Source organism: Zootoca vivipara, chromosome 6, assembly GCF_965207765.1.
Source record: "Zootoca vivipara chromosome 6, rZooViv2.hap1.1, whole genome shotgun sequence".
NCBI classification, from domain to species: domain Eukaryota; kingdom Metazoa; phylum Chordata; class Lepidosauria; order Squamata; family Lacertidae; genus Zootoca; species Zootoca vivipara.
Genome location: NC_142589.1, coordinates 89,746,899 through 89,759,851, shown reverse-complemented (window position 1 = coordinate 89,759,851; position 12,953 = coordinate 89,746,899). Strand labels below are relative to the sequence as shown.

The following is a 12,953-nucleotide window of genomic DNA, read 5'->3' as shown; positions in this document are numbered from 1 at the left end:
AAACCTAAGAAATTATTATGCTGAAAGTGAAATGAATAATGTCAGGTTCTGAGTTTAAAAAAACCAAAAAATTCTTTTAAGAGGACTCTGGCCAAGCCACGCCTCCTCTCCTCAAGCCACACCCCTCAACAGTATTGCTCCACCCTCACTTTGAGTGCCGTCATCTGCCTGGAATCTGCTTCTTGCAATGTTACTTACGTCTTCCATGCCTGGATGTTGTGTGTGCAGAACTCTCCAGCTTTCTCAGGGCTAACTGTGCCCGCTTTTCAGAGTCGCACCTGTCGCTCTGCCAGGGGCCTTCCCCACCACCATGCAACCCTTGGGAAGTTGCCCCCAAAGGAATGTGGGGCTTCCCACCCAATCTGGGAGGTTAAAAAAAGCTTCCATTGCCTGGACGCGAACCCATGTTTCCCCCCCCCTCCTGCTTCCAGCCTCTTCCTTTTGCTCATCTGCAAACATCTGCAGTCTGAATCATAAATTAACCTGCCTAAAACGCAGTTAACAGATTTGCGGCGACCCCCAGATTCTGATCTTGACGGATTAGAGAGGAGAGGAAGGATCCGAGGGGTGCTTTTCTCAGCCCTTTGCTCAATGGGACAACTCTGAGAAAAAGTCTGCAGAGCTGCACATTCTGAGTCGGTAACGAGTTCCAGATTTTTTGTTGTTGGGGGGGCCCGCTTGTCATCTGCTTTGCATTATTTATAGATCCCTTGTGGTCATCGGGAAATGATGGGGGGGGGTGGAAGTAGGGTCTCATCACTCAGGACTCAAGGCAGCCTGCCCCTCGGGGATACGTTACAAGTTCCGTTCACAATTTTTCAAACAACACCCCCTCCCTGAGTATTCTGTTTCCAGGTCTGAAGTAAGAAGCAATTTAGCTCTGTCCGTTCCTTATGGCAAGGTTGTAGATTTACAGTGCTTGGGGGGGGGCAGGGGTTGCCAGGAGCCCGAGACCGATTAACACCCCTTTTGCAAAAGAACAAAAAATAAATCCCGGCTAACGGGAGAGGTCGTGTACAAATCCACAGCATGAGCGTTGATATCTGAAGCACCGAGGTGACCTTCTAGCACCTCTGCACAGCGGTTGTGACATGATTTGTGGGGAAGGGTACCTTTATTTATTTGGTTTTGTCATCATCGAAGTCAGGGGAGAGGGGTTGCGATGGCAGCCGGTGTCCAGCCCTTCTCTAGCGATTCCTGGCTCTAAACTGGCCTAAACGGCTTTCAGGGTCGGCCATACTGCTGAAAATAGAATCGCGGAATCGTAGAGTTGGAAGGGATCCCGAGGTTTATCTAGTCCAACCCCCTGCAATGCAGGAATCTCAACTGAAGCATGCATGGCAGATGGCCGTCCAAAGAACACCAGCCAAGTGTTCATTCATGCATTCCTTCATTTTTTGGTTTGTTCAGCGTGCTTTATCTTCAACCAGAGAGCATCTGCAGAACAGCTTGCCTATCGAGAAAACAACACAGTCCCTACCTTTCAGGCTTACCCCAAAAAAGGGGGGGGGAAGGTGCAGCACAAAAGGAAAAAGGATTGGAGAGGGAAGAGGAAAGCACGCAAACTCGGGCGCCACATTCTTAACATTGCAGGGTTCTCGTTGAGATTTTGCTGACGAAAACCTGAATGGATTTGATTCAGGACAGTCACTGTGTTTCTGGCCGGTTGCAGCAGCCACAAACCTACATTTTTTCTGGCTCATGGGATTGACCAGTCAGTCGTGTTTTCTGCCCCTTGACCCATAAGTCTGTTGACCCGTCGCGTTGTCGCATTAATCCACCTGAAAACCCCATGCAAGAAGACTGCATTTAAATTTGCAAAAGAAGAGTCTGCTGGATCAGACCCTCCAAGTCCAGTCTCATGTTCTCACTCGGTGGACAAGAAGCGGCTCCCGATCCTGTGAACACTTCGTCTTCATTTTTAACAGAGCCATTTCCTGTTACAGAAAGCCAGTTTGAACTCAATCATCACGGAGGGGGGCAGCGATCCTAAAATTAAAAGGGGAAATGGGGAGGATGAGGGGGTCGAATCCGATTCCATTCCTCCCACCCACCCCCTTTCCACTCAACTTTTCTTCCTTAAGAAGAATTTTCCCATCCACCAACCCGTCAAGAGATCCGGTTACTTCTGAACGATGCTTGGGGGGCTTTGTGGTCAACAGATACCTCTGACTTGCGTGTTGCCATAGCGATAAATACATGCGGTCCCATCTTCCCTTCCTTACCGCCCCCCCCCCAACTTGCCAGAGTAATCCCATTGTCTGCAAAATCTTCCTGGAAGCCAATTCTCATGCTGCAAGAAGGCAGGTGGCTGTGAAGTCCGCCCTCCTTGATTTCCTCACCTGGGTGATGCAATTTATGGCTATTGGCACAAGTACAAGGAACAGCCACGGTGCTCCGTGGGGCTTGGTTGCAGCCTGAACGAAATATTTCGGGAAGGAAGGAAAGCAGGGGAAGGGTGGTGGTGGAAGGAAATGGGCAAAAACAGGCACGAGGCCCAGCTGGGGCTGTTGGTTTAGACCTGCATGACAGCACCTTATATGAGTTAATCTTCCCTTCGTGGGAAATAGGGTTAAAACACAGAGCCTAGAGCTTGCTGATCAGAAGGTCGGCGGTTCGAATCCTTGCGACGGGGTGAGCTCCCGTTGCTCTGTTAGGACACCAGAAATGTAATATGGATGATTGGCTTCCCAAATTGACCAGACGAAATCTCAGGCAGTTGTACATATTATAAAACAGATTTATTAAAACATTTATTGCAATAAATGGTGGCAGTGAGAATGAGTTTCTCATTCTGCCCGACCCATGGGCATACACAGAGTGCTTTTATACCTTTTTGACAGAGTGAAGTGAAGATCAGCCTTTCTGCAGTACTTCATCAACCAATCAAGAGAGAGCACCCCAAGATGCAAAGTCACCCGCCCAACTCTACTAGGTGGCGTTATGTACCTGGTACCTTCATACACGTGTCTATGTGGAATTTTACAGGCACAATTGTGGTTGTGCTCTACTTAGAATTTGCGGTGGGCTGCATCCTCTTGCTCTTGTGGTTTATGCTAGAATTTCTTAGAAGTGCTGTGTGTGGTTAGATCTTTGCATTAGATGTGCAAACATGCTGTGCCCATTTGCTTTCTATCAGAGGCAGAGAGATTTAGAATTGAATATACAAAATGGAGTTCTTCTTGCTCTCCTGCGTGGCCTGACCAGGATTATTCTGGCCCTGGTCATTGCCACCCTATATTCCCTCCTCTTCAATATGGAGATGAAGAACAGGTGTGTTTCTGCATCTCCATTTGATTGACCCATCGCACTACAGTGTTTCCTGGTGTTTCCTGCTTGGCAGGGGGTTGAACTGAATGGCCCTTGTGGTCTCTTCCAACTCTATGATTCTACAGAGGAGCCAGCAGCTTCCCATGCTCCAATGTTAGGCCAAAGGATGGGCAACAGAGAGCAAAGTAAGTGAGGAAGCTTCTGCTGACTTTTCCCAGGCTTGTTATTCAGCTTGTCTCAGAAGGGTTACCAGAAGGTTTATACAGACCAAGGTTCTGCATAGGGCTAAGACAATAAGAAAGAAAATTAATATTATGAGCAGAATCTCTTTTAACTATGACCAACCTGGGAGCCAAGAACTAATCTAACTCCATACACTGGGCAGACCTTCACCGTCTAGGCTAACCTTGTGGTACAAATCAGCCTGCTTCTTAATGTTTTTAACATCACTCTCAACATGTTTACTCTGGTTGTATACCGATGTTAGTTCAGAGCCCTCAGAAGATTGCTGGGCTTCAAAGAAGTATGTAGGGCAGAAGAAGGCTAACTGGAAGCTTGCTCAAATGTTAGGTTTTTGACTTCCAGGGAAATAGTGCAAGGCAGATAGATAACTTCGGGGCTGCCTTTTCTACTGAACAGTTAAAATACCTGACCAAGGCTGTTAAATGTTTCTTAGTGTCACCAGAACTAAAAAGGTGCTAGGAACTAGCAGTCATTAAAGACATAGTACATTGCTTTTCTTAAATCAAATAGCAAAATATTTTACAAACAGACCTAAATTTTGTTACCTGGCACATTCAGACCTTCATTTTGAAACTTCTTAACTTAAGGTATACAAGCTAGTGTTTCTAAAACTTGTGAATAACGTGCATTACTAAGCAGTTTCTTAAAAATGCTACCACACATACACATGGGGTTGGAAACTTTCCTAAGGGGGAAAGGATAATTCATTGTTAGGATAGACACCATCAGCTAATTCATAGGGCTATACACAAACTCTGAGAGCCTGTAGATTAAGGCATTCAGTCTGCAGAACTGTCAGTGTAAAATAACCATGAAAGTTTTTTTTCCCTGCTTCAGCTTGATGCTATAAAGCAGAGTAAAAATGCTTGCTGAATTTAAGCCTGGTTCAGCTTTTGATTAATCTATTTCCATAACTCCTAAGCATTTTCTGTTGAAGTTTTTAGCCTTCGTGTTAGACCTAACTGGGAACACATATTTGCATTATACAAACATCATTTTTGTCGAAGCACAAGTGCCACTTTCTACTACATTGCATTTCCATTTGAGGCACAACAAAAAAATCGCAATACAGACTTTTGGCAACAAAGGGTTCTTTCTCTCAGGTGGGCCATGAATCTATAATGGCCACACTAGTCTTCAGAGATACTAGGATACTATAGTTGCTGGAAATCTAAAAGCCAAGGGGCTTTAGCCACTGTTTCCAAAACTTTATGTCAGCAGGAAAATACACAGTTCTCTCTCAGCTCAGTACTGGGCTTCAATGCAAATCAGTGGGTTTCAAGAGTTCCTACACAGTTCTAAAGGCCAGGAATATATATATATATATATATATATATAACAATTGGAGGTTTCTCCTAGCTGAGCATTTGGCTACAGAAAGAATGGCTATTGTTCCAGTTTGCCAGAGTCAGGAGAGGCTTGCATTAGACATCAGTGGGCTACCAGAAGCTTCTCCCATCATTTCCAAAACCAGAACTGAGGGGTGCACCTGGCCAACTTCTTCCAGTTACATCCCCAACCCAGCTATAGCCCTGTATCACCTAGGGAGTTGCTGGAACCCTCCCCATATCTGTATGACCTAGGGAGTTGCTGGAACCCACCCCATGTCTGTATGACCTAGGGAGTTGCTGGAACCCACCCCATGGTTCAATTTCTGAAACTGTTTTGGGTCTGTTCGCTCAAGTGAGGCAGGTACACTGCCCTTCCTTCCAAATTAAGGATACTGCTTTGGGGGCAGGTAGACTTCTACTGTGGGTCCCACTCAATTGATGCCTCCCATACAAATATACATACATACATACATATATAAGGGTCTAAGATTTACTGCGTCTCCTTGTCTCCTTGATGTTTGGTGCTGCATAAGATGGACATTCCTCAACCCGTGCGTCGAGTGACAGCGTCCGGAGTGTCACAGCAGGGGCTACTTCGGTTTCCCATGCGCTGGGCATCTTTTGCCGGTCAGACGCTGCAAGGGGAAACTGGTGCACCGTGCGCTGGGTGCCCACTTCTGATTAGGCACAGCAGGGTGTGGATCCAGGGGGTCACCTCAGGCACTTTCACCAGTTGGAATGGATACCTCACCACCTAGGAATGAAGAGGGTCTCGTCTCCCTTCCTTCAAGGATTCACTCAGGGACTCGCTAGCGTCAGGCTGGAACCATCGTGTCAGGCTCCGCGAGGCTACACGCTGTTCGCTCGAGTGATTTCCTGTAGATAAAAAACAAAGGAGGGGGGGGGAGAGAGAGAGATTGTCCTTGTCCTTGTAGCTGCCGCTGCTGTTTTAGAACTTCTTGCTGGTAAGTCCACCACCAAACTCTCCGAGGTAGTGCGTCCCACGTATTGGACATTGAGGTGTGTCTGGCACACAGAAGTCATCTCTGGGATGTAGCAGCAGTTAGTTGAGAAGTCATCTCTGGGATATAGCAGCAGTGCCTTACAGCAGTCTTTGCCGAATTTCACAAGGCTTGCAACAGGATTCCACGTCTGGTCCATCTTTCAGGATCTCCCCGTGGTTTCTCTTTCCTTCCACAGAACTTCATGCATGTGCAGGGTTAAGGAGGGGTCCTTTAAATCCGTATTTGCCTCCCATCCAGCTGCTGACGGCTGAGTTCTGCTAGGATACTGAAGCCTGTTTTTCAAATTATGCAAAGTCTTGTGGTTTCTAGAAGAAGAAAAAACTTACAGCTGCTTTGTAGCAACGGGCTGTTTCCATGAGACATAAAATTTTTTAAAGTCAAAGCATTTAGAGCAGTAGTGTTTTTGTAAGCTGAAACGTGGACCTCCAAAGCATAACATCTTTTTCTCCCTACTTTCACAGCAACGGTCTTGGTCACACAATGTCACACAATAGAATGTCCGAAATGGCAACACCAGCCAGGCACAGCCACAGTCTCTAGGTTGCAGGAGAAAGCAAGTTGTGCAAATACAAATCATGCAGAATCGCTTGTGTAACCAAATAAGGGGGGTTACGCCACACATCTCTGCCGGAGGTTTGAGAGACTGCTTGAGATTTTTCGCAGCCTGTCTTCCAATGGTAGTGTTAGATTCAAACAGACAATGTCTTTACACACAAATCTCCATTCAGTATAACTTCCTTCTACCTTATCCTGAATTCTTTAGTTGACAGACATTCATTTCATTAAAATATGCAGTTCTACAAATTTTCCAACGTTGTTGTCACAAAAACATATGAAATGGGTTTGCAGGTAGGAGGGTAAAACCCTTTAAACGTAGTTTGCTTTTAGAAGGACTCAAATGTCTCTTTTTCCCCCATTCTTGTAAGTTTCCCCAAAAACTAAAGTCTGCACAGTTCCAACAGGACTTGGGGAAAAGATGTTAATTGTTCAAATAAAATCTATTGTCTCTTGCGTTGTGAACTACTTAAGTACATGATTTTTTTCTTTTCTTTTCTTTTGAAGCCAGCTGAAGCATATGAAAACATTTTCTGAGCACCGTTACTGGCATTTTGTCAGTTTCCTGTGGGGGGGGGGGTAGCCTCATTTCTAGTATGGTGAATAGCATTCTAAAGGTTGCAGAGATGATTTTTCTGAACCAATCCTCCGCTGTCTGTTTGTACAGCCCTTTTAGGCATAAAATCAGTCTGATGCTTCTTTTGGCTTTTTGGTGCTGTTTCAAGGATATTTAAAAACAGAGTACTGGGTGCCTATGTTTATAACAAAGTCCAGATGCAGGTAACTCTTAAGTCACCTTGACCATGGCTCCTTGCCATGCCTGCCAAACCGACGAACTCTCTTCTGCTGGGACCCCCTTGTCCCATCTTTCTCCGAACACTCTTCCTTCCTCTTTTACATTGACCGAGACATCTCCGTCCTAGCAACTGACCTTCACCAGTGACCTTTGAACCCCTTCTGGTTCCTCACTGGTCCTTGAGCCATTATTTGTTGCTGTTTAACCACTGCCTTTCTCTTCATCTTCTTTCTCAAAATGCCTTTCTTCTCTCTTGGGGGGGGGGAATACTGGTTTGCGCCACCCTTTATCTCTGAACTTGTTGTTGGCAGGACTTGTAAATTAAATTTCTTTTATGACATTCTGAATTTATCTATCATGAATTCTAGGGAAATCACATTTTCCCTCCTCTTGACCATACTCCTCCCATTTATGGCCCTGTAAAGTATCCCCTCATTCAACCAGAGCATGCACTGCAAACTTTGCCACACATACCATGCATTGGACACTTTACCACACTCTACCTCCCAGTTTTTCCTTGTTTCCTAAGTATCTATTTGTCAGGGGACCTCCTCCCTACTGGCTACTAACATACACATTTTCCTCCTCCCTTTGCCTCTTACCCAAAGCGCCTGGTTTTCCCAGTTGACCTCTGATTAACTGAGTACTACCAACACGCTGGAGATGTGATCAGGATCTCCCTTCCCCTCATTAAAGGGGGCCAATTCCCTTCAAGGTACCTTTTCCCTTTCTACTTACCCCAGCCGGCTTTTCCTGTTCTTCCCTTCCAACCTCGGTCCTTTTGCCTCTTCGTCCAGGGCACGGAAACTCAAGGGCCACCTCTGATCCTCCGGAAAAAGTCTGCCGGTGTGCACCAGACCAGAGGCGCCGTTAGGAATCTGCGCCCTGTCCAGTGGGGCAAAAGGGGACTGCCTCTGGTTCAGGGAAATGCCCTCATCCGAGTCACGGCACCAGAAATGTTAGGACACCAGAAATGTAATATGGATGATTGGCTTCCCAAATTGACCAGACGAAATCTCAGGCAGTTGTACATATTATAAAACAGATTTATTAAAACATTTATTGCAATAAATGGTGGCAGTGAGAATGAGTTTCTCATTCTGCCCGACCCATGGGCATACACAGAGTGCTTTTATACCTTTTTGACAGAGTGAAGTGAAGATCAGCCTTTCTGCAGTACTTCATCAACCAATCAAGAGAGAGCACCCCAAGATGCAAAGTCACCCGCCCAACTCTACTAGGTGGCGTTATGTACCTGGTACCTTCATACACGTGTCTATGTGGAATTTTACAGGCACAATTGTGGTTGTGCTCTACTTAGAATTTGCGGTGGGCTGCATCCTCTTGCTCTTGTGGTTTATGCTAGAATTTCTTAGAAGTGCTGTGTGTGGTTAGATCTTTGCATTAGATGTGCAAACATGCTGTGCCCGTTTGCTTTCTATCAGAGGCAGAGAGATTTAGAATTGAATATACAAAATGGAGTTCTTCTTGCTCTCCTGCGTGGCCTGACCAGGATTATTCTGGCCCTGGTCATTGCCACCCTATAGCTCGGTCCCAGCTCCTGCCAACCTAGCAGTTCAAAAGCACGTCAAAGTGCAAGTCGATAAATAGGTACCGCTACAGTGGGAAGGTAAACGGCGTTTCCGTGTGCTGCTCTGGTTCGCCAGAAGTGGCTTTGTCATGCTGGCCACATGACCTGGAAGCTGTACGCCGGCTCCCTTGGCCAATAATGCAAGATGAGCGCCGCAACCCCAGAGTCGGTCACGACTGGACCTAATGGTCAGGGGTCCCTTTACCTTTACCTTTATACCAGGGGTAGGCAACCTAAGGCCCGTGGGCCGGATGCGGCCAATCGCCTTCTCAATCCGGCCCGCAGACGGTTCGGGAATCAGCGTGTTTTTACATGAGTAGAATGTGTCCATTTATTTAAAATGCATCTCTGGGTTATTTGTGGGGCATAGGAATTTGTTCACACACACCCCGATATAGTCCGGCCCACCACATGGTCTGAGAGACAGTGGACCGGCCCATGGTTGAAAAAGGTTGCTGACCCCTTTCCTATTCCACTATTCTCCTGCCAACCTAGCAGTTCAATAAGTAGATAAATAGGTATTGCTCTGGCGGGAAGGCAAACAGCATTTCCGTGCGCTGCTCTGGTTCGCCAGAAGCGGCTTAGTCCTGCTGGCCACATGACCTGGAAGCTGTCTGTGGACAAAAGCCGGCTCCCTTGGCCTATAGAGCGAAATAAGCGCCACAACCCCAGAGTCGTTCGCGACTGGAACTAACAGTCAGGGGTACTTTTACAATAATAATAATAATAATAATAATAATAATAATAATAATAATAATAATAATAATTTATACCCTCCCCATCTGGCTGGGTTTCCCCAGCCACTCTGGGCGGCTTCCAACAGAAAAATGAAATAAAATAATCTATTAAACATTAAAAGCCTCCCTAAACAGGGCTGCCTTCAGGTGTCTTCTAAAAATCTGGTAGCTGTTTTTCTCTTTGACATCTTATTCCATTACTACTACTACTACTACTACTACTACTACTACTACTACTACTATTACCCTGGCCATCTGACTGGGTTGTCCCAGCCACTCCAAATCCAGCCACCTCACCTCGCCCCTTGGGTGGGCCGGCACTGACTGCTGGGATGAGTGGCCCATGGAAGATTTAAATTGATTTAAACGCAGAAAAGAAGAAGAAGAAGAAGAAGAAGAAGAAGAAGAAGAAGAAGAAGAAGAAGAAGAAGAAGAAGAAGAAGAAGAAGAAGAAGAAGAAGAAGCATAGCTGCCAAGTACCCCGTTTTCCCCGGGAAACCCCCCGTTTTTACTTACCTTTCCCCGTGGTCCCCCGTATCACTTCATCTCCCGTTTTTCTCCGTTATTTTCTCCTGCCGGCGGCCATTTTTTCCGATTTGCCCTTCTATGGGCACCAAAAATGGCCGCCGGCGGCTTCAAAAGTCGCACCTACGTATGTCCGGAAGTGCATAGACGCGACTTCCGGTGTCGGCGGCGGCCATTTTTGGTGCCCATAGATGGGCGGAAGGACACCGGAAGTTGCGCTGACGCACTGCCTGACGTGCGTACAAGCGACTTTTGAAGCCAGCGGCGGCCATTTTTGGTGCCCATAGAAGGGCAAAGCTACACCGGAAGTTACATCGACGCAACTTCCGGTGTCACACAGCTGCCGGTCCCAGATTCTGCAGTCCGGGACTTGGAAGGTAAGAGAAGAAGAAGAAGAAGAAGAAGAAGAAGAAGAAGAAGAAGAAGAAGAAGAAGAAGAAGAAGAAGAAGAAGAAGAAGAAGAAGAAAGTGTATTAATGAAGGTTTAAAATGAGAATGCCCAAAGGTCTATTGGTGAAAAGGTTTAACATGGGGAATTCCCATGGGGCTGTGTTAAAGTTCTTTAACTCAGCTCTTGCTGAGTTAATGATTAACTAACTAATTGTTGTTCTCTGTAGCTAACATGTGAGTGTTGTAACCTTAGAGCAGGCATTCCCAAACTGCGGCCCTCCAGATGTTTTGGCCTACAACTCCCATGATCCCTAGCTAAGAGGACCAGTGGTCAGGGATGATGGGAATTGTAGTCCAAAACATCTGGAGGGCCGAAGTTTGGGGATGCCTGCCTTAGAACATGTGAGGAAGGTATTGAGTTGCAAGTTTGCCATGTTGAAAGGGTGGTGGCTGTTTGTCTTTCTCTGAACTCTGAGCTGCCGCAGCAGCTTCTAGCACGTATAAAAACATAATAAAACATTACACTTGAAAAAAAAACCACTTCCCTACCTTCAGATGTCTTCTAAAGGTTGTATAGTTACTTATCTCCTTGGCTCGGGGGTCGAATAGCTCCATACCCTCCAACATTTCTCCAAAGAAAATAGGGGCATCCTAAGGAAAAGCGGGACATCCCAGGATCAAATCAGAAACTGGGACGGCTTCTGTGAAATGGGGGCTGTTCCTGGAAAATAGGGACACTTGGAGGGTCAGTGATCTGCGGATATAAAGAGAGTCCGGCTGCCGGATCAGACCAAAGGCTTCTCTAGCTCTGCATCCTGCATCCAGTTAGATCCTGCCCGGATGCCCGCATCCACTGTTTCTTGCAAGTGGCTGGCATGGAGAAGCATGGTGGTTTCTGATCCTGCAGATTTATGTAACATGCAGCCATCACGACTTTTCCGCCTTCATGAATTTATGCAATTCTCTTTGAGAGCCACCCAAGTTGGTGGCTGTTACTAGCTCTTTCGGGAGTGAATTCCACCATTCAGCTGGGCGGGAAAGTATTTTCTTTTGTACGTTCCGGAAGCCTAAGGGCACCGTGAGCTCAAATCATAATGGATGTGCAAGAAAAGGAAGCCTGGAGCTGTCCTTGCGTTACCATTGCTTGGTTTCCTTAATAGTTTTGCTTCTATAGTGGTACCTTGGTTCTCAAACGCCAAAAACCCAGAAGCGAGTGTTCCAGTTTTCAAATGTTTTTCGGTAGCTGAACATCCGATGCAGCTGTCGGCTATTGTTTCCGGGGCGCCTGCACCAATCAGAAGCTGCGGCTTGGTTTTCGAACACTTCAGAAGTCAAACAGACTTCCGGAATGGATTAAGTTTGGCGCTTTGGTTTTTGCTATTTATTTTGCGTTTTGGTTTTTGAGGATTTTTCGGTCCATTTGTTTTTGTGACTGTGTGGAACACAGTTCTGCTACTGACTGATTGTGTGACTGCGGAAATGGATAAAAGCCCCCCATCCAAAGAATGACTAGCATCAGTGCAGGTAAGGGAAAAAAATTAATTTTAATTTTTATCATCTACAATACTGTCTTATTTATTTGATAGCACGGTACATTGATTGTTGCTTTCATTTTATGGATCAATGGTCTCTTTAGATAGTAAAACTCATGTTAAATTGCTGTTTTAGGGGTTGTTTTTAAAGGCCGGTGTCAGAGGTTCTTGCGACTACTCTAGAGTAACGACGCTCCACATGCTTGTCTTTAAAAAGTTTTTATTAGTGCAGTCTATTTACAGTGAGACAGGTGTGTAAAACATGTCTGCTCATTCCAATGCAGAATCCGGCACTGCCCCCCCCCCACGTGATCTTCTCCAACATAGGAGTCTCGGGACAGTTAATCTCCTCCCTTTCTTTCTCCTGCATAATTCCGGAACCGGAGGAAAGGGTCTATGGTCCATGCTTTCCTTTTCCCCATTCTCTCCCTCTCTTTCCTCCATCCTGTGTAGCCGGGGCTCTCCCATGCTGCTGGAGCCCTGGCTCTCTCTCTCTCCACTTCCTGACTGGCCTCCTCAGAGCCCTCGCTTCCATCACTGCTTGGGGAGGAGCTACTTCTGATGCAAGGGGGAGGTTCTCTGTACTTTCTCCCCCTTACAGCCGGCATGGATTAATCCGTTTTGCATGACTTTCTATGGGAAAGCGCACCTCGGTTTTGGAACGGACTTCCGGAATGGATTAAGTTTGAGAACCAAGGTACCACAGTACTCAAAAGCAACCACGGAAAGTCCAAGTTGGATTTGAAGAGTGGTGTGAAAATGCCCACAGCTCCTCGCCTCTCCTTCCCCATTTGCATTTCCCTTGATGAGGCCCCACCTTGAGTGGACTTGAATCATAGAAATTGTAGGATTGGAAGGGATTCCAAGTCACTCCAACCCCCTGCAATGCAGCCCTCTCGCCTCCAGCAGTTGTCAGCAACTCGCAATAGGAAGCTGCCCTTGGTCTCTTTAGCTTGGT

The 12,953-nt window shown here is 46.3% G+C and overlaps 1 long non-coding RNA gene across 1 annotated transcript; it reads right to left on the bottom strand.

Annotated features, from left to right (window-relative positions):
* Positions 1-2,719: 2,719 nt before the first annotated feature.
* On the bottom strand, positions 2,720-8,760 carry LOC148685528 (uncharacterized). Its single transcript, XR_015950758.1, has 2 exons — positions 5,131-8,760; positions 2,720-5,092 (listed from the first exon to the last, which is right to left on the bottom strand). It is a non-coding gene; the product is annotated as an uncharacterized LOC148685528 (long non-coding RNA).
* Between the last annotated feature and the right edge of the window lie 4,193 nt (positions 8,761-12,953).